The 23,613-nt window shown below is 44.9% G+C and overlaps 1 non-coding gene across 1 annotated transcript; it reads right to left on the bottom strand.

Moving 5' to 3' along the window:
- Positions 1–12,473: 12,473 nt before the first annotated feature.
- Positions 12,474–12,546, bottom strand: trnak-cuu (transfer RNA lysine (anticodon CUU)). The gene has a single exon. It is a non-coding gene; the product is annotated as a tRNA-Lys (tRNA).
- Positions 12,547–23,613: the final 11,067 nt, after the last annotated feature.

Raw genomic sequence — 23,613 nt, 5'->3', positions numbered from 1 at the left:
TGTTTCGATTGAAAAAGGCGAGTTCCTGGAGAAGATCTTCCAGGGGTCCAGGTTCAAGCGGTGCCCCAGCTGGCACCAGGTGCTGACCCAGGTCCTGCATGGGAGATACTGTCAGTTCTGTTCTGCCCTGCTCACAACCACAGGCTGGTGTTGAGGCCTGCAGCAACCAGGGCCCCAGTCACCACGAGTATAAAGGCTGGTCATTGTGGCAGTGGGAGGAGTCAAAATGAAGACAGACCAATGTGAGCAGGACGCTCCTGGAGAAGTCAGAAGAACTTGACCATGTTTCCAAGAGGCAGGGTTCACCCTGGACAGGTCAGAATTCCTGATGATGTCATCAGGGCTTTGACAGTAGCTAGAATTCTGTCTTTGATCTCAGGAGGACATGAAAGAAACACAATTGAGGAAAGTAGAGGAGAACATTCAGCTTCATTAGAAACACTTGAACTGTTGAACAGTAGAATTTGTTAGAAACAGTTTACAACACTGAGTGACAGGATTGAAGAGGGAAGAGTTTTCTACTTTAAATTGAATTCTAACTTTAAACTGTGGATGAACATTTTTAGTAGTTCATATTCTAACATACAGAGGAAGTCATGACATTCCCTTTTTAAAAAAAGAAAAAACATGTGAAGCTCCTCCCCCCAACTCCAGATGGACAGACAGACATGAGAGTGGCCAGGAAGCAAAGAAGTGTTGTGCTCCTCTCCAGTGCTCTGGTGTTCATTTTTTCTCATTTTGAAATTCAACAGCTTCTATCATTGATTGACAGGAAATGTTGATGACACACTGGGATTTTTGTTCTCCTGCTGTCACTGTCAAGTGCAGCTGAACATGAGAGGTAGCAGGATCATTCATGTGTTCATGTTTCCAGCAGACAAGGAGGAAACCTGGGAGGACTTCAGTGACTCTGATCAGTGGTTCTCACTTCATCTTCTCAGTATAAAGTTCAAAGCGAGCTGGCCAGGAGTTGAACCTAGAATCTTCTGATCCGTAGTCAGACTCGTTATCCATTGCACCACCAGCCCTGTGAAGAAGCGGCTGTGTTCATGTGTCCTTGCTGTTACAGAAAATCCAAACAAGGTGGTGGCATTTTCAGGGGACACAATGGTGCAGTGGTCAGCACTGTGGCCTCCCAGCAAGAAGGTTCAGCTCTCCTCCTATTTGGTTGCTAGGAACCTGAATCAGGCCTCAGTGGAGCGGTGCTGCTGAGGCTGAGTGAGGCTGAGTGAGGGACTGAGCAGGAGCCAGCAGGTCCAAGCAGGTTCAGGCAAACTCCCCTCGGTCCACCAACATCAAAGCAGAGGAACTGAGTTCATCTAACAAAATGATTCATATCATCTCCTCTTGGAATGTTCTGGAACTACAAGTACACTTAAAATGGCTGACTTATGACAACAGAAGGAACTTTGAAGTAGATTTGATTCATTTAAGTCAGTGACAGTCATTTTTTCAAGAATTTAGTTCAGGTAACTTGATTGTTTTACTAAGATGAGCTTTAATGTTATACCATTGAAAAAAGACCTTCATGTATTTATGATGACATCACCAATAGGAGCCTTCAGTCTGTCAGGGGGTAGAGTTCAGTCACCACCAATGACATCAGAGTCAGAGTTTAGAGATCAAAGACAGACATTAAAGTCTCACATTAAAGTCTCTCTTATTAAAAAAATTAAAGTGTCATATCTTTGAAAATATACTGCAATACATGAAATATTATATTTACATGAATGGTAACCTCGTTCTTATATTCTTTAATATACTGCAATAGTAATGGACCCTCTATGACACTGCAGTGATGAATCTATCAAGGAGTAAAAATGATTATAATCAGAGAATTTTGAAGTCAAGTTTGAGATCAGTTTGATCCTCTCTCTCCCTCCCCCCTCTCTCTCCCTCCCTCCCGCCCTCTCTCCCTGTCTCCCCCCTGTCTCCCTCTCTCTCTGTCTCCCCCCTCTCTCCGTCTACCCCCCCTCTCCCTCTCTCTCTCTCTGTCTCCCCCCCTCCCTCTATCTCCCCCCCCCTCTCTCTCTCAGGAGCTTTTAAATGAAAATTTTAATAAAACAGAACAGGAGACTGAAGAGTGATCACTCAAACCCACAGGCTGAATGGGACATCTCTTAAAAACATTGAACCACTGAGTAAAACCATAGAAGCGCTCCTGTCTAGTCGGTGCTAACAAGTTAGCTGCTGAGTGAGTCCAGCTGTGCTGTCTTGGAATCCTGGTCAAAAGCCTCCACTCATCAAACAGCTGGTGTGTTGGTGGATCTGTGGATCCTGCTGGAAGAAGCAGGGTGGAGCTCTGAATGGTTCCTGTCTCAAAGAGCTTCTCTGTGCAGCTCCCATCAGCTCCTAAAAACAGGAAACCAGCAGATTCACTGTTGAACGGTGGCATTAAAATGTCTCAAAAGCTGTCCTGTCCACCATTTGTTGGTGCAAAGACATTTAAAAACACCAGTTGAACATTTTCCAAAGTTGCTCTCACCTTCTTTCAAACACCTGGAATGATTTCCTCCAAACCAAAAGAAACTGGTGAAAAAAACAACAACAAAAACTCCTGGAGAATCAAACTCCAGCCTCTGCTCCAACTGGACTTGGGACTTCAAATGACCCCCATTAAAAGCCTGCCTGCATCCCCATTCACTGACTGTTGTGCTGTGGGTCTCCTGGACAAACATGGCAGGATCCTCTTGATCTCCAGGAGAATAAAAGAGGGAACCCTAGAAAACAAGTCAGCGTGAAAGAGGAGCAGATTTTAAAACTCCTCATCATTTCCACCTCCAGGAGTGAAGCCTCCCGGGACCCAAGAGGCTCCAGCTGGCAGAGCTCTCACTCATTTCTCCACCACCTCGCTAACCTGAGCTGGAGCATCTGAGAACCAAACAGTGACCCCCTTCACTCCAGAGCTGACTCCACAAACTCTGAGCCCCCACTTTACCCACAGCCAGCAGGCCTCCTCAACACTGCATGACACACGACGACTAAATTTAACACTTCTCATCCAGAGATCTGTCACATGAGTCTGCTGTGGAGGGTCAGTCTGTCCATCCACATTCAGATCATTAACACAGCGACTCCTAAGCACCAGTAGAGCCTGTTCATCGTCCCTGGGTGGGCTTGAACCACCAGCCTCTCTGTTAACAGCCGAGCGCGCTGACCGATTGCGCCACAGAGACTCTGAGTCACCTGCTTTTCATGAAGAGTTTTCAGGCTAAATTCAGTTTGTGAGGTCCACGCTGCACATTTGAGGGACCATGAAGGACAGAGGAGAGTCTGACTGTCATGGTGAAAGCCTTCAGCACTAGAACTGAAACAGCCCCACCATCTTAACCCCCCCAGACCAAACAGGCTTCATCAGAAACAGACCCCCCTCCTAGAACATCCAGAGAACATCAGTCTGATTAATAGAACATGACAAACAATCAAGAACTTGTTATTGTTTGATCAGAAGCTGAAACAATGTTTCTATGTTTGTCTGTTCTGGTCTGAATGAAAGAGGAGGTTTTCTTGGTCATGTGACGTGGATGAGAGTTCAACTAGAACTTCCTGATTCAACAGGATTTTAGTTTGTAGGGATTTTGTCAAAGCCACCAACCAAACCTCTGAGTGGTGCAGATGTCTGCTGCCTCCTCAGAGCAGACTGGAGCTCAGCCTCACTCACCTGTGGGAGCCCCAGCAGAGCCACCGTGTGATGGAGTTTCAGTTTAGGATCCAAGGTCCTGGATTGAATTGGTGTTTTGTGTTTTTTGGCCTCCTGGCACCATCAGTGGTAGAGCAGAGTGGTGCAGAGGAAGCGTGCTGGGCCCAGAACCCAGAGGTCGATGGATCGAAACCATCCTCTGCTAGAAGAAGAAAAATAAAATGAACCTGCATCTTTAGAAATGTGTGTCTGTTAAAAAGAGGTTCATAAGGATTTTGTCTTCCTCCACAATCACCAACCATTGTGAGAGTAAACAACAGTCCACTTTCTGACTGAAGCAAAAGTAGACTTCAAAAGGTTTTTCTGATTCAACATAGCAGCTAAATTTCCATTTCCATTTCCTGAACAGGACAGGTTAAAAAAAAGGGAATGTCATGACTTCCTCTGTATGTTAGAATATGAACGACTAAAAATGTTCATGCCCAGTTTAAAGTTAGAATTAAACTGAAAATACAAAACTCTTCCCTCTTCAATCCTGTCACTCAGTGTTGTAAACTGTTTCAAACAAATTCTACTGGTCAACAGTTCAAGTGTTTCTAATGAAGCTGAATGTTCTCCTCTACTTTCCTCAATTGGGTTTCTTTCATGTCCTCCTGAGATCAAAGACAGAATTCTAGGTACAAATAAAGACACTATCAAAGCCCTGATGACATCATCATCAATTCTGACTTTGATCTGTGTCTGTCCAGCCTGTCCTGAGTGGATCCAACAGTTTCCCATGGGTGACTCTGTCGTGGTCTCTCTCCTGCTGTCTCCAACTCTCAGAGTGCTTCTACTGGTTTCTCCCCATCGTCCCTGTTGCTAGGCAGAGCACTGGTGAGGACTGAGGCCAGTGATGTCATCACCTCCAGCTGAGACCTGCCAGGTGGTCCTGCTTCATTCAACTCTGCTGCCTCTGCCACTGCCCTGACTGGTGAGGCTGACAGCAGGTTCTCTCTCATCTAAACTCTCTGTTTCCAATGGAGGCTGAAATCCTTGTGATTGGTGGTTCAATCATCAGGTCTGTTGAACTCCCAGGTGCCATCACCTGCTGTCTTCCTGGTGCCAAAGTTGTGGACATTATTGAACGTCTCCAGGACTCATCGACCTCCACCCCTCCTGCAGGTTCTCCCTGTCTCTGTGTGGGTTCTCTCTGGTACTCCAGCTTCCTCCCACAGTCCAAAGACATCAAGAGGGTAGTGGTTACCTGGACACTCTAAACGACTGTGAGTGTGAATGGTTGTCTGTCTGTGTGTGTTGGTCCTGGGATGGACTGGTGACCCATCAAGGGTGAACCCAGGGCTGGACTGGCCACCTGGCCGATGCACATCTTTGGGCCGGCCCATAACTGTCATATTTTTTTTTTCAAAAGTGTATAGTTTTTAATCGACCGTAACGGTATCGGAGACGCGAAACGCGGCCCATTGGTTGATTTTCTTGAAGGACATTGGGCTCGTCCAATGAAATCTCTCAGCTCTCTCTCTTTCTCTTAGTCAAGCCATGCTGTTGCAATGGAAGTGGAGGAGTCAGATCAGTCAGTTGGAGACTATTTTAGTCGCCCTTCTTCCACACAGAGGACTGATTTTTTAAAGTTTCATCCTCAACAAGATTCCATGAACCCTGTCGTCCAGAGGCTCTTCGTTAGAACGGACGGCACGACGTGGAAATGGCTGACTTATTGTGGTCAACGTCATGCTTTGTTTTGTTTTGTTTGCCCTGCTTTTAGCAAGCCCAGTGATCCAAGTGTCTTCATTAGAGGCCTGACAGACTGGAGGCATGTGCACCAAAGAGTAGAGGAGCATGAGAGAGGCATGGCACAGAGGCAGTGTGCTGAGGCCTATTTTTGAAACTGCTCCAGAGCAAGACTGGCCACCTCCTTGAGGGAAGACAGCTGACAGGACACCGTGAGCAGGTTAAGAAGCAGGGCTGGACTGGGACCAAAAAATGGCCCTGGCATTTTTCATCCCTGGCAGCCCTCCATGGTTATTTACACGATATGTGTAAGCACACGCCATACCAGAGGATGTATGCGCACATTTTGAAGTTTCAAAAATTAAAATAAAGTGCAGTATTCTACATGGAAGACAGTAACCATGTTAAAAGAGTGATACTCTTTCACTACTCACAGAGACCTTCTTCTTCCACTACACGTTCCAACACCTGACGTCTCTTCTTCCCAGTCCAGCCCTGGAAGAACGCGTCGAGTTTTGGAAATTCGGCTGCTTTTCTTCTCGGGAGTCTCTCTTTTTCGGCTCCTCCTTTCTCCTTCCTCTTACTGGGCAACATTCTTCATGGCTTCTGACTGCAAGGCGGCCGCTGAGTGGTGGCACTACAACTGGATGGGTCTGTTTCTCATTTTAACACAAAAACAAACTAACCGCTGTTTCTGCGTTTTTACCAGAAATATATATTTTGAAATGCCTGCTCACACCGGCCCATCCGGCTACATCCACCAAACTTTACACACATAATATAATATAATAATATAATATAATAACCCTAAACACAAGCCCCAAAGCAGTAGTTGTTTTGTTTTTCTTCATAAAGGAGGGGCACTGTCATGACTACGATATCTCTGGCAACAAACATGGAAGGGGCTTTGGGGTCTTGTGTTTCAGCTCTGTAAGTTCTGGATGGTTGAAAATGTCAGAATCAGTCCTCTCACTGACATCAATCATTGGTGTGACTTTTGGTAGCTTCAGCTCAAATGAAACCAGGGAAGAGGGGCCAGACTTTGAGGAGCCCCTTAGGGTTAGTGGATGCCCCCGGACCGTGCTTGGGCCCCTGAGCACCTAGATGGCTGAAATTCCCAGCACATGCTACTCTGGGGCATCACACTATGTGTGTAAAGTTTGGTGGATGTAGCCCAAGCAGAAACACCAGAACCCAGATTTGATCCTCAATTCTGCTCCAAAAGGCTCTCGGAGTGCAGAAGTCCCAGACCCTGATTTTTCCCAGTTTCACAAGGGGATAGTTTTTTCTCTTTGAACCTAGGAAGTTTAAATTTGAGTGTGTTGTTCTGTTCTCGAAGGATCACATCTGTGCTGGTTTGACCCCCCTAAGTCCTTTCTGCTGTCCGTAAAGGGCGTGGCAAAGTCCAGTAAAGTCTTTAAATGAAGCATCATAACTGGTCAAAGTTGCTCCAAATGAGATGAGCTTTCTGGGAGGAGCTCACACCTCTGCCAGAAACCAATATTTAAAACTTTGAAGCCCCACCTCCTTCCTGAAGCCACTTCCTGTTTGGGAGGGGGTTCTAGAATTATTCCACCAGATTAGGATTTCATAAAGTTTCAGGTCTGTATCCACTGGAGAGGCCAATGAGAGCAAAAGAGCAACAGGGTCAAAGGTCAACAGGCCTCGTGTCTCAGCCAGGCCTCAAAGGGTTAAGTGAGCCTTTTGGAGCTCCTTTGAAAAAAGGCCTGACACCAATCTTGTTCAGGACCAACATGAAGAAGGATCTTTGGAACATTTTCACATCTTTAAGACCGCCTTGACTCCTTTTTATAGCAGGAGTCACTGAACAGCACAAAGCTGCTATTGCAGCCATCAGGCCTCATTTCTGATCAGTTATTATTGTTGAAACAAAGCTGAATATCAATTATTGATTTTTATTGTCATCATTGTGAACACCTGATAAGAGAAACACAATAAAAACATTTGAAAAGGAAGGATCAGAGTGTTGTTGTACTGCAATACTACAGTACAGCATCAGAGACACTCAGTTATTGATTGCCTGAATGATTGATTTCCCCAGAAGAGGAACAGCTTTGTTGGAGCAGTAAAAATACACACATCATAACAACAAAGTTACATTTGAAAAGAAACTACATGACATTACCAGCACAACATCTGAAGAACAGTTAGGATCAATTTAACTGGCCAGATAGTTAGGATTTCTTTAATGATATCCTTGATGAACCCAGACATCAGAGTGGTTTGTTCCCCTCAATCATAAATCTGTAAATACAGCGTGAAGTGATGGAACTAAAAGGCCACCTCTGAGTGCAGGAGTGAGCCTCTGTGACGGATGTGACGTCAGCAGACCGCCATTAGTTTGAGTCATTGTTTATATTCTTAATGCTGATTGGTCGATCTATAATGGTGACAAATGGACTTCGTAGGTAGAATAAACATCCAGAAATTAAATGAATTTGTAGATTGTCTTCTTAATCAAAAGATAAAGTATTAAAAATATTTGTTTTTTTTCCTCGGAGTGAGCGACAACTACCGGATTTTCTCACAGAAGAACGGGGGCCGACTTCCACGGAAGCAGATGTTTGTAATTCCTGGGGCACTAAAATCCATTTCATATTATTCTTTATTGAACAGCGAATATTATGGAAATAAAATTGATATTTCTCGCCAGAAATGTCCTTAAAATGCTTTTTAAAAATCAAACCTATCTTGAAATGACGCTCGTCCGTAATGGCGTCCTTAGCAACCAACATAGCAACAGTAGAAATGTGACACTGTAACGACTCTCTTCCGAGAGGTGAAAGATTCATCGTAATAACGAACAAACCAAAGATTAAACACAAGAACTGAGCAAAGATTATGAAAACAAAATGCATATTTCTCTCTAGAAATGTCATCAGAATGCTTTATTAAATCAAAACTATCTTGGAAGAAGGCACTTTCCTCCGAAAATGACAGGAGCGGCGGCCATGTTTTTGTTTTGAGAGGCCCGCATGAAAGAGTCACATGAGGGAAGGGGGTATGGGGTCATGGGGGGGGGGCGATCCCAGGTGACGTTGTTCAAGAGGCAGGGTTCACCCTGGACAGGTCACCAGTCCATCAGGAGAAATGAGGTGGTCGGTATCATGCAACCTAAACTAAAACATTAGTCAGATCAAATTCAGATTAAAGCAAGAGTCTCCAGATCAAAGTCAGAATTCCTGATGATGTCATCAGGGCTTTGACAGTAGCTAGAATTCTGTCTTTGATCTCAGGAGGACATGAAAGAAACACAATTGAGGAAAGTAGAAGAGAGCTTGGCAGCATGATGGTGCAGTGGTGAGCACTGTGGCCTCACAGCAAGAAGGTTCTGGTTTGAGTCCAGGCTCGGGTGGGGAATCTTTCTGTGTAGAGCCTGTATGTTCTCCCCATGAATGCGTGGGTTCTCTCTGGTACTCCGGCTCCTTCCCACTGTCCAAAGACATGTAATTGGGGACGAGGCTGATTGGACACTCTAAATTGACCGTAGGTATGAATGTGAGTGTGAATGGTTGTTCGTCTCTGTATGCTGACCCTGTGATGGACTTGTGACCTGTCCAGGGTGAACCCCGCATCTGGCCTGTAGATGCTGGGATAGGCTCCAGCCCCCCCCTCGACCATCAATGTAGGTCTTTTGTTAATTGCATGCCACATGAAATTATTGTTGGTCAGTTTTCTAGCAACTGTCTCACAGTGGCAAGACAAGAACACTTCTACTTTTGATGATGACAGTTTGTTCAACACTGAACTTCATCCAGTACCATGTTGTCAAACACTGGAACCTCCACAGCACCTGAACAGGGACTTGAACCCTGGACCCTCACATTAAAAGTCTGATGCTCTACCGTCTGAGCTCCTCAGGCTCTTTCTACAGCATTGAGACAGGAACAGAAACACCTGTGAAGGTCAAACTGATGCTTTCTTGACTTGTTCAGTCCTCCATGTTGAAGTCCACCATGCTTTTGATTGGCTCTGATTCTCTGTGGCAAAATCCAACAAGAGGCTCCAAAAATGTCCTGAATGTCACAAGAATGCACAGGACAAGATGTTAGTTTCCTTCATGTCTGCAGTTCCTCCACTGGAAAGTAAAGTCAATGCTGCTCCTCTGCTGAAACCTGGGATCGGACCAGGGACCTTTAGATCTTCAGTGTAAGGCTCTCCCAACTGAGCTGGTTCAGTTCTGAGTGAGGGCCCTGCTTCTCTCATTTATAATCTCTTCCACTCTCACTGGACCTTAGAGAGGATTGGAGCTTCTGAAGTCCTGACACATTGAACAGTTCTCCAGGACCATTTTTGATGGATGTCTGGATCACACCAGCCTTTTTTGTTTGTCTTCTTGCACCACCGTGCCGCCCCTACTAGTCGTCTACATATCAGTGTTCTCAGTATTGCACGAACATTCACATCAGTATTGTGCTAATATTTTATTTCCTGGCTCTTCAATCCTCCTATTATGAAGTTGATTGCTTCAGCGACCAGGAGACGTTATCATTGGCAGCTAGTTTACTATTATTGCTGCTGCTGTTGTTGGTTGTGTGTCTGTCTTCCATCCCCCTGTCCCTCTGTCTTTCTCTCTGCTTGTCTTTCACCCTCATCTTGTTCCCATCTTTTTGTCATTCTCTCCCTCCTTTCTCTCTGTCTTTTGTCTTTCCTTCTCTATATTTGTCTTCTGCTGTCTGTCCTGTCCTGCTCTCTTTCAACAACCAACCAGTCAAAGCAGACGTCCGGTTAAAAAAAATATGATAAAAGAACTCTTGGTTTGATTTGGCTTGAGGCATGAAGAAGATAGGATTGTTTTCCTTTCATTTTAGAAGCTTTTCCAGATTCATGAAAAGATCATCAATCAGTGCAGTATTTCAGACAGACTTCTGGTCCGTGAGCACGAGGAATCCAGCACAGATCCACAGAACTCCAACTGCCATCTTTGATGGTTCCTTTACAGTCTGTAGGGTGGAGAGATCCTCCTGAGTCTGGCTTGGAATGTTTGTCTGTGGATGTGTTGGCCCTGTGATGGACTGGTGACCTGTCCAGGGTGAACACGGCCTGTCGCCCAAAAGCTGCTGGGATAGGCTCCACCCCCTCATGACCCTGAACAGGATAAGCAGAAGACAATGGACAGAAGTCCTGACACATTGAACAGTTCTCCAGGACCATTTTTGATGAAGGTCTGGATCACACCAGCCTTTTTTGTTTGTCTTCTTCCAGTTGCCTCAACATTGTGTGAGCCAATAATTCCACATCTGTACCAGACACACCTCTGGTTGGTGGGTTGATGGATCTTTCTGTTCTAACAGTGTCTTTTATCTTGCTTTTATCTTTTCTATCTTTTCTTTGTATCTGCATTCTGTGGTGCACGGTGGCTCTGGAAGAGCGCTCTAACTATTGTCAGTGTACCCCCCCCCCCCAACAACGAAAATAAAAGATTCTGATTCCGATTCTGACACACACACACACACACACACACACACACACACACACACACACACACACACACGTGTATCAACATGATGTTCCGAATGTTTCACTGTCTGTGGTTGTCCAGCTCTCCTTGTCTCTTCACTGTCATTGTCAGAACTCGGAGCAGTCTTCCTCTCCAGGTGATGTCTCTGAGTGATGATGATTGCTGTCTGTTCAACCAGCTTCATTTGTTGATATCTGAGAAGGACTGAAGACAGCAAAGTGTGCTGATTGGCCAACAACCCCTCACAGGTCAAAGGTCACTGCTCTGAGGCGGACCAGTTTACTGTAACAGTGGTGGCACCATCCACTGCTGGCGCTCTCTTCAGTGCTTCTTGTTTCTGCCCTTTGTGTGTGAGCTCCTAGAGCAGCTGGTCCGCCCCCCCCCCTTTTCTTTTCTATTCCTCTAATTTATTTTTTGATTTTCTATTTTTGTAATTCATCATCGATCTCGGCTCACGGTCGCTACACTCTTGACCTCCTGTGAGCCTTGAAGAGAGAGAAGCCACCTTTGTGTTGGAGAAGAGCAGCTTAGTCCAGGCAGCCAGCAGCCTGAGACCAGAGGGTAGCCAATCAACGCGCTTCCCTTCTTCATCGAGCGAATCTCAGCGGGAGCCACGGTCGACGAGGTGGAGGCTTTGGAGGCCGTCCTCCCACCAGTTCGTTGGAGAGGCGTCGTACATCGATGGGAGAATCCAGCTGAGAACGTGAGCCGGTTACGTTGGTTTTCACCGATTCAGGCCTGGACTCCTGTCTCGCTGCCAAACTCCGCCTGACTCCGTAGAGCTGGTCAGCCTCCACTCAGTCCTCTTCATTTGGTTGGAGGTCACCATCGTTCATCCTACACACCTTTCCACCTGCCTCTTTGACGTCTACTTGAAGCTCAGATAAATCCAGGCTAATTCATACCTGCTACTCAATATGGGCCTTAATTACTCTGCTGGAATTATCACTCTGTCTTAAGGGTTTTCTTAATTGTATTAAATCCTCTTTAATTTCCAAGAAGTCTTCCAACTCATTCATTCATGCAAGCCACTGATCCACAAGACCTCATTGATGAGCTTCAACCTGAGACTGATTGTTTCTCATTGGACGAGACACCCATTCAATGAGACTCATTGTCAGTCCATTGAAATCTACTGGTGTTCCTGGTGAGTTGATTTAACAACATGAGCTGACAGAATCTACGTTCAGGTAGGAACCACCACATCCAGGGGTCTGGACCTTAGAGCAGGCAGAGCCATCAAAGTAGCAGACTAAGCTAGCAGACATTAGCATTGAGAAGAAACTGATACCTGAGCCTACTTTTGGGTCTGGTCAGGTGATGACACAATAATATGACATCATTGTCAGACTGACGCCTGCTCAACACTGACCAAACGCCGCCCTATTGCATTGTGGGGAATTTCTGCTTGGCTCGCGTCCATCAATACACACAAAGAAATTTCTCCAGAATCAGTATTGACATACAATTGAGTCCACACTGGTTTTTCATTCTGAGTCGGGTGCAGGTGTGGAACTTCAGACACAGTCTGTGTTTGTGTTGTTCATTCAGTGATTTTTCTTTCAATTCCCAATCACAGCTGCAGAAAGTGAGAGGACAAGCATGGATGTTCAAGATGAACGCCCAACGTGGGGCTTGAACCCTCGGCCCTGAGATTAAGAGTCTCATGCTCTACCGACTGAGCTAGTCAGGCTACATCTGAGTAGCTTCAATAGCCTGAAGTGATCAGAGTGAGAGACGCTACAAGCTCTCCATCAGACTCACAGTCACATGAGCCATCACATGATTGATGAATGACCACAAACACCTTCATCTTTGACAAAGAAGTCAAATAAAAGGTGAACCACAGATGAGACACCAGTGGTAAAAACACTAAAGTGCTGTCAAGGAGAAACAGGATACGAGCAAACACACACACAAGTTACAGAGAGAGAACTCTCCCAGAGGGAACCACTCAAAGGAGAACCTAGAGATCATCAGGCTGGATGACCTCATCAACATGAGACACCAGTGGTAAAAACACTAAAGTGCTGTCAAGGAGAAACAGGATACGAGCAAACACACACAAGTTACAGAGAGAGAACTCTCCCAGAGGGAACCACTCAAAGGAGAACCTAGAGATCATCAGGCTGGATGACCTCATCAACATGAGACAGGTGGATAGGAAACAAGCTCTGAGATGTCAGGAACATGAGATCCAAGTGGTGAGAGAGCTTCAACTGGTGAGGTTCCAGAACCAGGAGTGAGGTGGAGCCTGCATCACCTACTGGGAGCTTTTAGTCTAAGGTTCAACTTGGACTTGAATGATTTCTGCAGAGACAACGTGCAGGGAGGGAATTTGGAGATGAAGAACAAGTTCCTCTCAGCTTTAATGGAGTTTTCAGGAGTCAAACAGACCCTCCTCTGATTGGTTGTCAGATGTGTTCTCATTGGACCACAGCCTCCAGGTTGAGGGTTCTGGTCCTAGTCAGACACATTGACTCTGATGCTGCTGAGCCTGAAGGGAGGATGAAGAAAGGAGTGTCTGAGAGAGCTTCACCAGACCAACTGTCCAGTTGAACAACAAACACTAGTCAGTAGGAATGTTGCTGCTGGGACCCTGATTCAAACCAGGGTTGCTGCAGCCACAACACAGAGGACTGACCACTAGAGGATCAGGGCCTCCTGGAGGCTGAGGTTGGAGCTGCTATGTCTTTGTCTCACTGAGAGATCAAAGACAATTGGAGTCCACAAAGAAATCATTGAGAAATCAAGGAGAGATCAAAGAAAGAATTCTAAGATCAAAAACAGAACTCTGAGATCAAAGGTTGAAGTTCCCCAAGGTTCAGTTTTAGCTCAGACCCTCTTTAATATCTCTGTACTGCCACTTGTCGTCAGGAGACTCAGTATAAACCTCCACAGTCCTGCTGATGTCACTCAGCTGGACATGTCTGTGTCTCCTGGTGACTCAGGACCAGTTGATGTCCATTAACCTGTCATGGAGGCAGAGAACAAAACTGAGGTCTTAATTAAAGCTGGAGGCAGTGTTGTTAGGGCCTGAGCCTCCTTCTGTCCACTGCAGCCCAGTAGCAGGAGTCGTCCTGAATCCAAGGATGTATTTTATGAGAGCGGTGGGACTTGTAGTTTAGGAGGTAGAAGCCTCAGTGTGACACCAAGTGAGAATCAGAGCTGAGCCTCTTAAGAGCCCCTCCCCCGCTGCTCTCTGTCAGAGTGGAGAGGAGAGAGGATTTTTGGAGAGTTTGTTGTTTGAAAAATGCTCATCAATCCCCAGATTGTGGTCAAAAGTTGAATGTAACATATTTTAGTAGGCATTTTTGTCAGGAATGTAGTGAAGTTATTTGTGAAGTGGAGAGAGTTACAGTGTAGACGAGAGAAGCGTCAGTTTGAGGCTATGTGTGTCTGAGGAGACAGCCTCCCATTGGTTTACATTGTAGGGTGAAAAGTGGGTCCTGGACTTTGTCATGACTCAAACAATTTGTAGTTGGTTTCTGTTGGTTTGGTTTGCTTGACTGGTTGTTGTTTGTTGACCTTGCAAATCCATATTTTGGGTTCTGGCTTGTTCTGCTTTTCATTTTGTGTTTGTATTAAAGTTCTGTTGCTGAAAAAATAAATCCAGGGTTTAGTGACTAAAAAAAGGTCCAGAGGCCCACAACTAAATCTTCAAACCAATATTTCCATGGATAAGGAGGCCTAACAAGGTCACCAAGAGATGGAAACAACTTGGAGGATAGAAAATTGTTATAGTTTATTTGACAGCTGATTGAAGACGTGGGTCAAAACTGACCGTTACCATAGAGATGGGAACAGAAAGCTGACACAAGAGGAAGGTTCCAGCTCTGAAAAAGGAGTTTGATCAAAATCTTGAACTGCCAGCAGAAATATCCTTTTGTATGTTGACCTTTGTTGACAGAAGTCACTTTAGCTTGGCAGTGAAAAGAATGGCTGCTAGCTTGACAAAGAACTGCACAAACCAGGTTCAAGCTGGACTTTGGACCCTGGTATCTGCAACGACTCCATCAACTCCTAATCTAGCAGCTCTGCTGGGTCCAACTATTTTACAGAACATTTGACAGACCTGTGGAGCAGTGAGGACACACATGAGTGGACCTTTGCTATCTGGGTGTCCTCCAGTCACATGACTGAAGTCATCCAGTCACGTGACTGAAGTCATCCATTCATGTCAGTGATGTCACTTGGCAGGACTCTCATTGCCGTCTCATTCTAGAAAAGAATCCAGACTCCACCTGTGGCTCCATGATAACTGATGGACCTCTGGTTGGAGGCTGGACGATGATGTTTGGACTGGAAGGAAAACTCCTTGTCCAAATTCCATGGTGTTCAAGTTTAAAGTCCCACAATAAGAAGTAGCTGAATCTGACAGGTGGAGGTTTGGAACTACAAGATGGTGATGTTTTCTTGACTTGATGCTCTGACTGTCAGGGTGGATGACAGCTTCTTCTGCTGCTGCATCTGAGTGGCTATGATTGGAGGTTTTACCTCCCAAGGTTGTTTGGTTCCAGGGGACATTTTAAAATTCCAGTCCCCAACCTTGGCTGTTCTGAAACTCTTCTCCTGAATCACTCCTGAGCTGCAGCAAGAACAAATACCAGTGCCAACCAGATCAACTTAATGGCTGCTAACAGCCTCAGACACTTGATTTCCATCAATCTGGAGCCAAGAAGGCCCTCACCTGTGGTTCTCCTCCAGGAGGGTCCAGGTTCTGCCATTGTGGCTCCTGGTGCCACTGCCAGAGAGCCTCAGCTGCACACTGCAACATTTCAACAGGAGATTGACATTCCTCCAAATGTCCTGACATCTGATTCCAATGGTTCTGTTCCATATTTATATTTTAAAATAAATCACACAATGAAAGCTGCCTCAGCAGGTTTAAGAGAGAGAACAAGCTAAGAGATCTGAAACCAGTAAAATATGCTTTTCTGTGTGCAAACTAGTGAGGGGCATGGAAGGATATTTTACCACCAATACAGAACCCAGACTTTAGTCATGTGATGAGATGGAGACTCTGATGATGAAGTTAATGGACAAAATGTGACTTGAAAGAAAACACATTAAAAAATACTAACTAAACTAAATAAATGAATAAAGAAGCAGCACAAATAATGTTTTCTTCTGCACAAATTTACTGGTATTAGACTGCATTTTGTTAATGAGTAGATGAAAGAGTGTCACATATATATTATATACATGTGATACATGCACGTGGCTTTGGACAAAAGCTCAGTGAAACTGTAGGATTGTAGAATGATTTAAACGTTCCAAGTGGACTGTTTCAGGTTTCTAGAAGACACTTCAGCTCTCATCCAAGAGGCGTCTTCAGTTTTCTTCACTGATGGGAGGATTTATGGCTCTAAGGGGGCGGGACCTTCTCCAGAGGTGATTGACACATGTGAGCTCTGGGTGTCAGAGTTGTTTTGGTCAGGTTGTGAAAGGGAAGTTGACTCAACTGGTATCTGTGTCAGTTAAAAGCCTCACAGTTCAGAGTCGTTCCATAATCTAGGAGCAGAAACTAGAGACACTTGCGACGAGGATGGGATTGGAACCCACGCATGCAGAGCACAATGGATTAGCACTCCATCGCCTTAACCACTCGGCCACCTCGTCTGCTAACAGCAACCCTGACCTTTCAAACAGCTGAACTCTTTGGAGCCCATTTCTCAGAAATGGACCCAGCAGGAGCCACTGAACACAACTCTGACATCATCAGGCTTCTTCCCAGCAGCTTGGTGCTCCAGAGGGAAGAATCCAGACCATCGCTACATCATCAGAGTGAACACCAGCTGATGTTGACCAGTTTAACAAGCCTTTGACTGCTAAATGACATCCAAGCTCAGATTCTCTTGTCCTGGTAGAACAAGTCAGTGTTGAAGAAGATAAGAGCACCAGTCTCTTTCATCCAATGCTGGAACAGCGTTAGACTGAAGGTCTGAAGGTCCCTGGTCTGGTCCAGGTTTCAACAGGGGACCAGCATCAGCCAGCATTTAAATGTGGACAACAGTGGAGGTGAAGCCCACATCAAGGAAACAAGCCTCCTATCACTGTCCTGTGCTGAGTTTCTTTAAAAAATGTGAGACAACCTCAAGATTTTCTGTTTCCTGTGTTGGACTTTGGCTCAGAGAATCAGAGCCAATCAGAAGCTTGTTGGTCTTGGATGCTGGTCATCAGGAGCAATGAGGGGCTCAGTGTCTTGCTCAAGGACACTTCAACATGGTCACCAGCTGAAGTGAGAACTGAACCAGCAACTCTGCTAGACGGCCACTCTGCCTCCAGGCCGTGCCCCCTAACCTGAATCATCATGATGTCATTATTTGTTGCTTTAATTCACCAAATGTGTGACGTGGTGAGTTTGTCAGGAGTTTAAAGACCAAAGTTGTGAACACACAGAGAAGTAAACCTGTCAAAGCTGCTTCACTTGATGAGTGAAACTGAGGAACTGATAGAAGAGCAACAAAGAAAATGGAGTCAGAAGGTCGTCTTCTTCACTGCTCAGTCACAACACTGACACACACACACACACACACACACACACACACACACACACACACAAATAGTTTGTCTTTGAGAGAGGACAAAAAAATATTTGACTGTGCTGACATGAACTTTCATTGTCTAATTTCAGTCTCCTACAAAAGTGTGTGAATGTGGTCGTTGTGGCCGAGTGGTGAAGGCGATGGACTAGAAATCCATTGGGGTCTCCCTGCTCAGGTTGGAGTCCTGCCAACAACGTTGAACTGTTGACAATTTAAATTTGACCCATTTTGCCTCCACACTGTCCTTCATCACAGCATTTAACATCAGGACTGCTCCCAGATCAGCTCCATGACCTCATCCCTGCACCAGAGTACCGCCCAAGTTCATCAAAAACGGTCAAGCATAAATATATAATATGTATATAATGTGAACGCACCTGTACAGGTGCGTTAATGTCCTTAATGATAGAGAATGAGTGAAGGGTTTGTTCAGAGTGGAGTGCAGTACCACAGTCAGGCCAGCAGGTGGGGCTTTCGTTGGTGCTGTGTACCTAATTGCGGTGTCTGTGCTCTGCCAGCAGAGGTCGTGCTTCCCCACCAATCTTCTCGGGTGTCTGATTGGTGCCGCCATGTTCAGGTTGTAGCAGGAGGACGTAGGTTGGTACTTGGCAGTTCGGATGTAGCGAAAGTCACGTTATGAATGGAGGGCTGAGTTGGAGCAGAGGGGGGCAGGATCCTGGGGGTGGACTGTCTTTAGGGGGCTGAGGTGTCTGGTGGTCTTGGTGGACCCTCTGCATCTCAAGCTGAGACCACAGAGTCCTGTGTTCTTGAGTCATTGTCTATAGTCTCTGTTGTTGGAGAGCTCAGTGTGGTCCCTGATGGTCTAGAGGCTAGGATTTAGCGCTTTCACCGCCGCGGCCTGGGTTTGATTCCTGGTCAGGGAATGAGTTATTTAGAGGTTGAGGGAGAGGTGATCAGGTGGTCCACATGATGGTGGAGGTGATGAACTGTGAATCCATCATGGCTCCACTCTCACCCCCATTGTAGTGTTCTTGGTTCACTCTGCCATGGCCCCATGTTGAAGGGTGACTGTCTCATTCAGGTCCAACCCTTTGTTAGACTCTATTAAGTCACTGACTCCCAAACTCTGTAATCCTCCTTAGTAGCTTTGGTTATTGATGATCTGCAATGGTTCGTGGGGGTGGAGCCTATCCCTCAGGTGAGGGGCGGGGTTTATCCTGGACAGGTCACCAGTCCATGGCAGGGCCATCACATAGAGACAGATTGCTTATAAAAATGTTCATCCCCAGTTTGAAGTTAGAGACAGGATTTAAGTGTGGAAGGTTTTTGTATCTTCAATTTAATTCTGAGTGTTGTAAACTGTTTCTAACAAACTCTACTGTTGAACAGTCAAAATGTTTTCTAACCAAGCTGAATGCTCTCATATACTTTTTAAAGTTGAGTTTCTCTCATGTCCTCCTGAGATCAAAGACAGAATTCTAGGTACAAATAAATACACTATCAAAGCCCTGATGACATCATCATCAATTCTGACTTTGATCTGGAGGCTCTTGCTTTCTTGCTTCAAATAAAAAAACGTTGTTCCAGGGAAAAGTCTGCACACACACACACACACACGCACGCACGCACGCACGCACGCACACACACACACACACACACACACACACACACACACACACACACAGCCTGTCTTTGGTATAAAATGGTCTGTCACGTTCTCTCACGTTGGAAGATTTCTCTGACTCCATTGTGAATAAAGAGATTCTTCATCTGCCACCTGAGTCTTGATCCACTGATTCCTCTGATCCACCTCTTTCTGCTCCAGCAAGGCTGACATGGATCAGGTGGGTCCATGTCAGCCAATCAGGAGGTTTCTCCTCTCAGTTAATTTTCTTCATCCCAGTTTAGATTGATTCTTCTCAGCCTGATGAAGGAGCATCTGATCAGGTGTTTGGCTGCTTGTTGGTTGTAATTCCATAGATTTTAATCTCAGATGTTATAGAATTAATAAGAACATCTTAAAGACCTTTGTCCAACACTTGAAACTCTCCTGTCTGTCCAGGCCCAACTGGCCTTTGGTAGTGAGGTGGTGGATGCATGTGAATGAAATGAGGCTGGTGTTGCTGTGAGGAGCCACTAGAGGGAGACACCTGTCGTTCCTCCCAGCTGACAATGAGGCTTCACAGCTGCATTTGAAGCTGTCCTTTATTGGTCCCAACTGTCTTGAGCTCAGGGGCCAAACTCACCAACAACACTTCCTCCTGGTCATGTGGTCTGTTTGTCAGGAGATTCCCAATCCAAAGTTGTTGACACACAAGAGAAGAAAACACGTCAAAGTTTGTTCATTTTTATGAATCAAACTGAAAATGAACAGAAGAGTGACAGTGAAAATGGATTCAAAAATAATAAATAATCATGAATAATGAATAAATACTCAGAATTTACTGGCATTTGACTGCATTTTGTGGTTAATCAGTAGATGAAAGAGGAACATATATATTCTATACATGTGATGTACGTACGTGGCTGTGGACAAAAGCGTCTGCTCAATGAAATTGTAGGATTGTAGACTTCTATAAATGTAGAATATAATTGTAGAAATGCTCTCTCTCACCACCCCCAACGTCTGTGCCAGGGTCTCTGGCCAGTGGTCAATGGCTCATATCACCTGCCCAGGATGGATCCAGCTTGCTTGTCTTTGTAATTCTGCACTTATTAGAGACCTGGAAACAAAGGAATGCTGAAAAAGAGAAAATAGGACCTCACACAAATGGGCTTGTGACAGAAATTAAGATCATTTTGTGAATATCCATCCTCTTCAAATGTGTGTGTGAATGTGGTCGTTGTGGCTGAGTGGTGAAGGCGATGGACTAGAAATCCATTGGGGTGTCCCTGCTCAGGTTGGAGTCCTGCCAGCAACGTTAAGCTGTTGATGTTCCATGTCAGGGTGAACGTCCTACCTGTGCCTGATTCAGTGTGGTGGCTCCCACATGAATTTATCCTAACAAGCTAACTTCTTAACGCCAATCTACACAGTTTGAATCATCAAAACCTCAAACTGCAGTAAGAATTTTCAATTCTCTCATCCACAACAATCCTCATCAATAAAATCTGGAAGAAGGAACCGCAGAAAGTCTGCAGGAGAACGTAGACGAGTGCTGCCACCGACCCGTCGTGGGGAGGACCGGTAACGTGGCGACCCCACTTCCCAAAAGAAGCCGACCGTCCAGCCCACCCTCATCACCCAATAAGGACCTCGGGGACATCCTGGACTCAGTTGACAGGAAACTAACAAGATTCGATGCTGGACTCTCTCGTGGAAATCCTCCACAAAGAGCCTCCATGAGTCTCTGGGACTCAGCCAGCAAAAGGTGGCTTCACTGGCCGCTAGAAATCAAGCCCTTCAAGCCTCCAGCCTCCCATCACTGTTTCCTCCCTCTCAAATATGTATCCTTAAATATGGATTTGAGTCTTTAGATGCTGTAACGTCCAAAGATCATATTCTTATTGACCCTCCCCCTTCTTTGTTCCACCATGGAAAGAGGAGAACTCTATTCTAGTTTAGTGGATGAACATAGAGGAACTACACCTGGATCTCTGTGTTTAACAAACAATTGAGTTAAACATCAGGAGTCATGAGTTTGCTCAAAACTAATGACTTGGACTGAGTTCAGTGAGTTCATAGCCAACAATTCTCCATCAGCCAGCACATCCTGCAAAAGCAATGATGACAATTTTCCTTTTAAAAAGCAGGGACGTTGCGCAGATCCAGGATCAGTGGGAACGGCTGTTTGCTTTAAATGGTTGGGGAAAGAGTCGATTTATTGTCGAGTCAATGTTATTTATATTGTGCCACATCACAACAAAAGTTCTCTCAAGACACTTGACAGGTAGAGCAGGTCCAGAACCACACTCCTTCAATGAATTCACGTATGTGAAGATATTCAACTGATGTGACAAATTCTCATGACAATGAGTCCAGAGAGCCTGTCAGCGCTGACATTCCCCTGGTGTCAGGGAAGTCATGTCAACGGACCTGGTGCCTGTAGTTGGTGTCCATCCTTGATATCCTCCAAACAGGTCATCAAACTTGGCCCTCGTCAGCTTGAAGGACAGCTGGAAACGGCCTTCGTCCAGGCACAGTTCTTGGAGAAAGAGAGTTAAGAAGTTTAGAGTTCCAAGAAGCTTCTTCAGTTCGTTCAGTTTGGTCCTGTAGAACTGTTCAATGTGTCAGGACTTCAGAAGCTCCAATCCTCTCTAAGGTCCAGTGAGAGTGGAAGAGATTATAAATGAGAGAAGCAGGGCCCTCCCTCAGAACTGAACCAGCTCAGTTGGGAGAGCCTTAGACTGAAGATCTAAAGGTCCCTGGTCCGATCCCAGGTTTCAGCAAAGGAGCAGCATTGACTTTACTTTCCAGTGGAGGAACTGCAGACATGAAGGAAACTAACATCTTGTCCTGTGCATTCTTGTGACATTCAGGACATTTTTGGAGCCTCTTGTTGGATTTTGCCACAGAGAATCAGAGCCAATCAAAAGCATGGTGGACTTCAACATGGAGGACTGAACAAGTCAAGAAAGCATCAGTTTGACCTTCACAGGTGTTTCTGTTCCTGTCTCAATGCTGTAGAAAGAGCCTGAGGAGCTCAGACGGTAGAGCATCAGACTTTTAATCTGAGGGTCCAGGGTTCAAGTCCCTGTTCAGGTGCTGTGGAGGTTCCAGTGTTTGACAACATGGTACTGGATGAAGTTTAGTGTTGAACAAACTGTCATCATCAAAAGTAGAAGTGTTCTTGTCTTGACACTGTGAGACTGTTGCTAGAAAAGTGACCAACAATAATTTCATGTGGCATGCAATTAACAAAAGACCACAAATGACACTGGTCAAGTTAATTTTATTTGTATTGCACCAAATCACAACAAAGTTCTCTCATGACTCTTTACGAGTAGAGCAGGTCCAGCACCAAACTCCTTCAATGAACCTCCACCCAACAATTCTCCATCAGCAGCACATCCTGCAACAGTGGTGATGAAAACCTTCCTATTAACAGGCAGGAACGTCGAGCAGATCCAGGATCAGTGGGGACGAGGTTACAAACAAAGGTACCTCAAAACCTCAAAATAATGCTACAGTGATGTCGGAAGAATTGCTCATGATCTCAAAATGATGCGACAGTAATGGAAGAAGAGTTGCTAATAACCTCAAAATAATGCTACAATGATGTTGTAAAAATTGCTAATGAACTCAAAATGATGCTAACAGTAATGGAGTGAAAGTTTCGAACAACCTCAAAGTGATGCTGACAGTAATGTAGTAAGAGTTGCTACGAACCTCAAAATAATGCGACAGTGATGTCGGAAGAATTGCTAATGATCTCAAAATGATGAGACAATGATGTAGTAAGAATTGCGAATGAACTCAAAATGATGCTAGCAGTAATGGAGTGAAAGTTTCGAATAACCTCAAAGTTATGCTTACAGTCATGTAGTAAGTGTTGCTACAAACCTCAAAATAATGCGAACGTAATGTAGTAAAAGTTGCTACGAACCTCAAAATATTGCGACAGTGATGTCGGAAGAATTGCTAATGAACTCAAGATGATGCTAAAGGTAATGTAGTGATGGTTGCTAAGAAACTCAGTGATGCTTACAGTAATGTAGTAAGAGTTTCGAACAACCTCAAAGTGATGCTGACAGTCATTTAGTAAGAGTTGCTAATGAAATCAATTTAATGCTACAGTGATGTCGTGAGAATTGCTCAAAAACTCAAAATGATGCCAACAGTAATGTAGTGATAGTTGCAAATGAACTCAAAGTGATGCTGACACTAATGTAGTAAGAGTAGCTACCAACCTCAAAATAATGCGACAGTGATGTCAGAAGAATTGCTAATGATCTCAAAATGATGCGATAGTGATTTAGTATGAATTGCTAATGAACTAAAAAAGATGCTAAATGTAATGTAGAAAGTGTTTCGAACAACCTCAAAGTGATGCTGACAGTCATGTAGTAAGAGTTGCTACTAACCACAAAATAATGCGAAAGTAATGCAGTAAAAGTTGCTACGAACCTCAAAATATTGCGACAGTGATGTCGGAAGAATTGCTAATGAACTCAAAATGATGCTAACAGTAATGTAGTGAAAGTTTCGAATAACCTCAAAGTAATGCTGACAGTGATGTAGTAAGAGTTGCTTCGAACCTCAAAATGATGCGACAGTGATGGAGTAAGAATTGCTAATAAACTCAAAATGA

The sequence above is a fragment of the Aulostomus chinensis genome, chromosome 1, assembly GCF_037954235.1.
Source record: "Aulostomus chinensis isolate RoL2024-O1b breed Wild chromosome 1, RoL_Achi_v1.0, whole genome shotgun sequence".
Taxonomy (NCBI): domain Eukaryota; kingdom Metazoa; phylum Chordata; class Actinopteri; order Syngnathiformes; family Aulostomidae; genus Aulostomus; species Aulostomus chinensis.
This window is presented reverse-complemented; position numbering and strand designations above follow the sequence as displayed.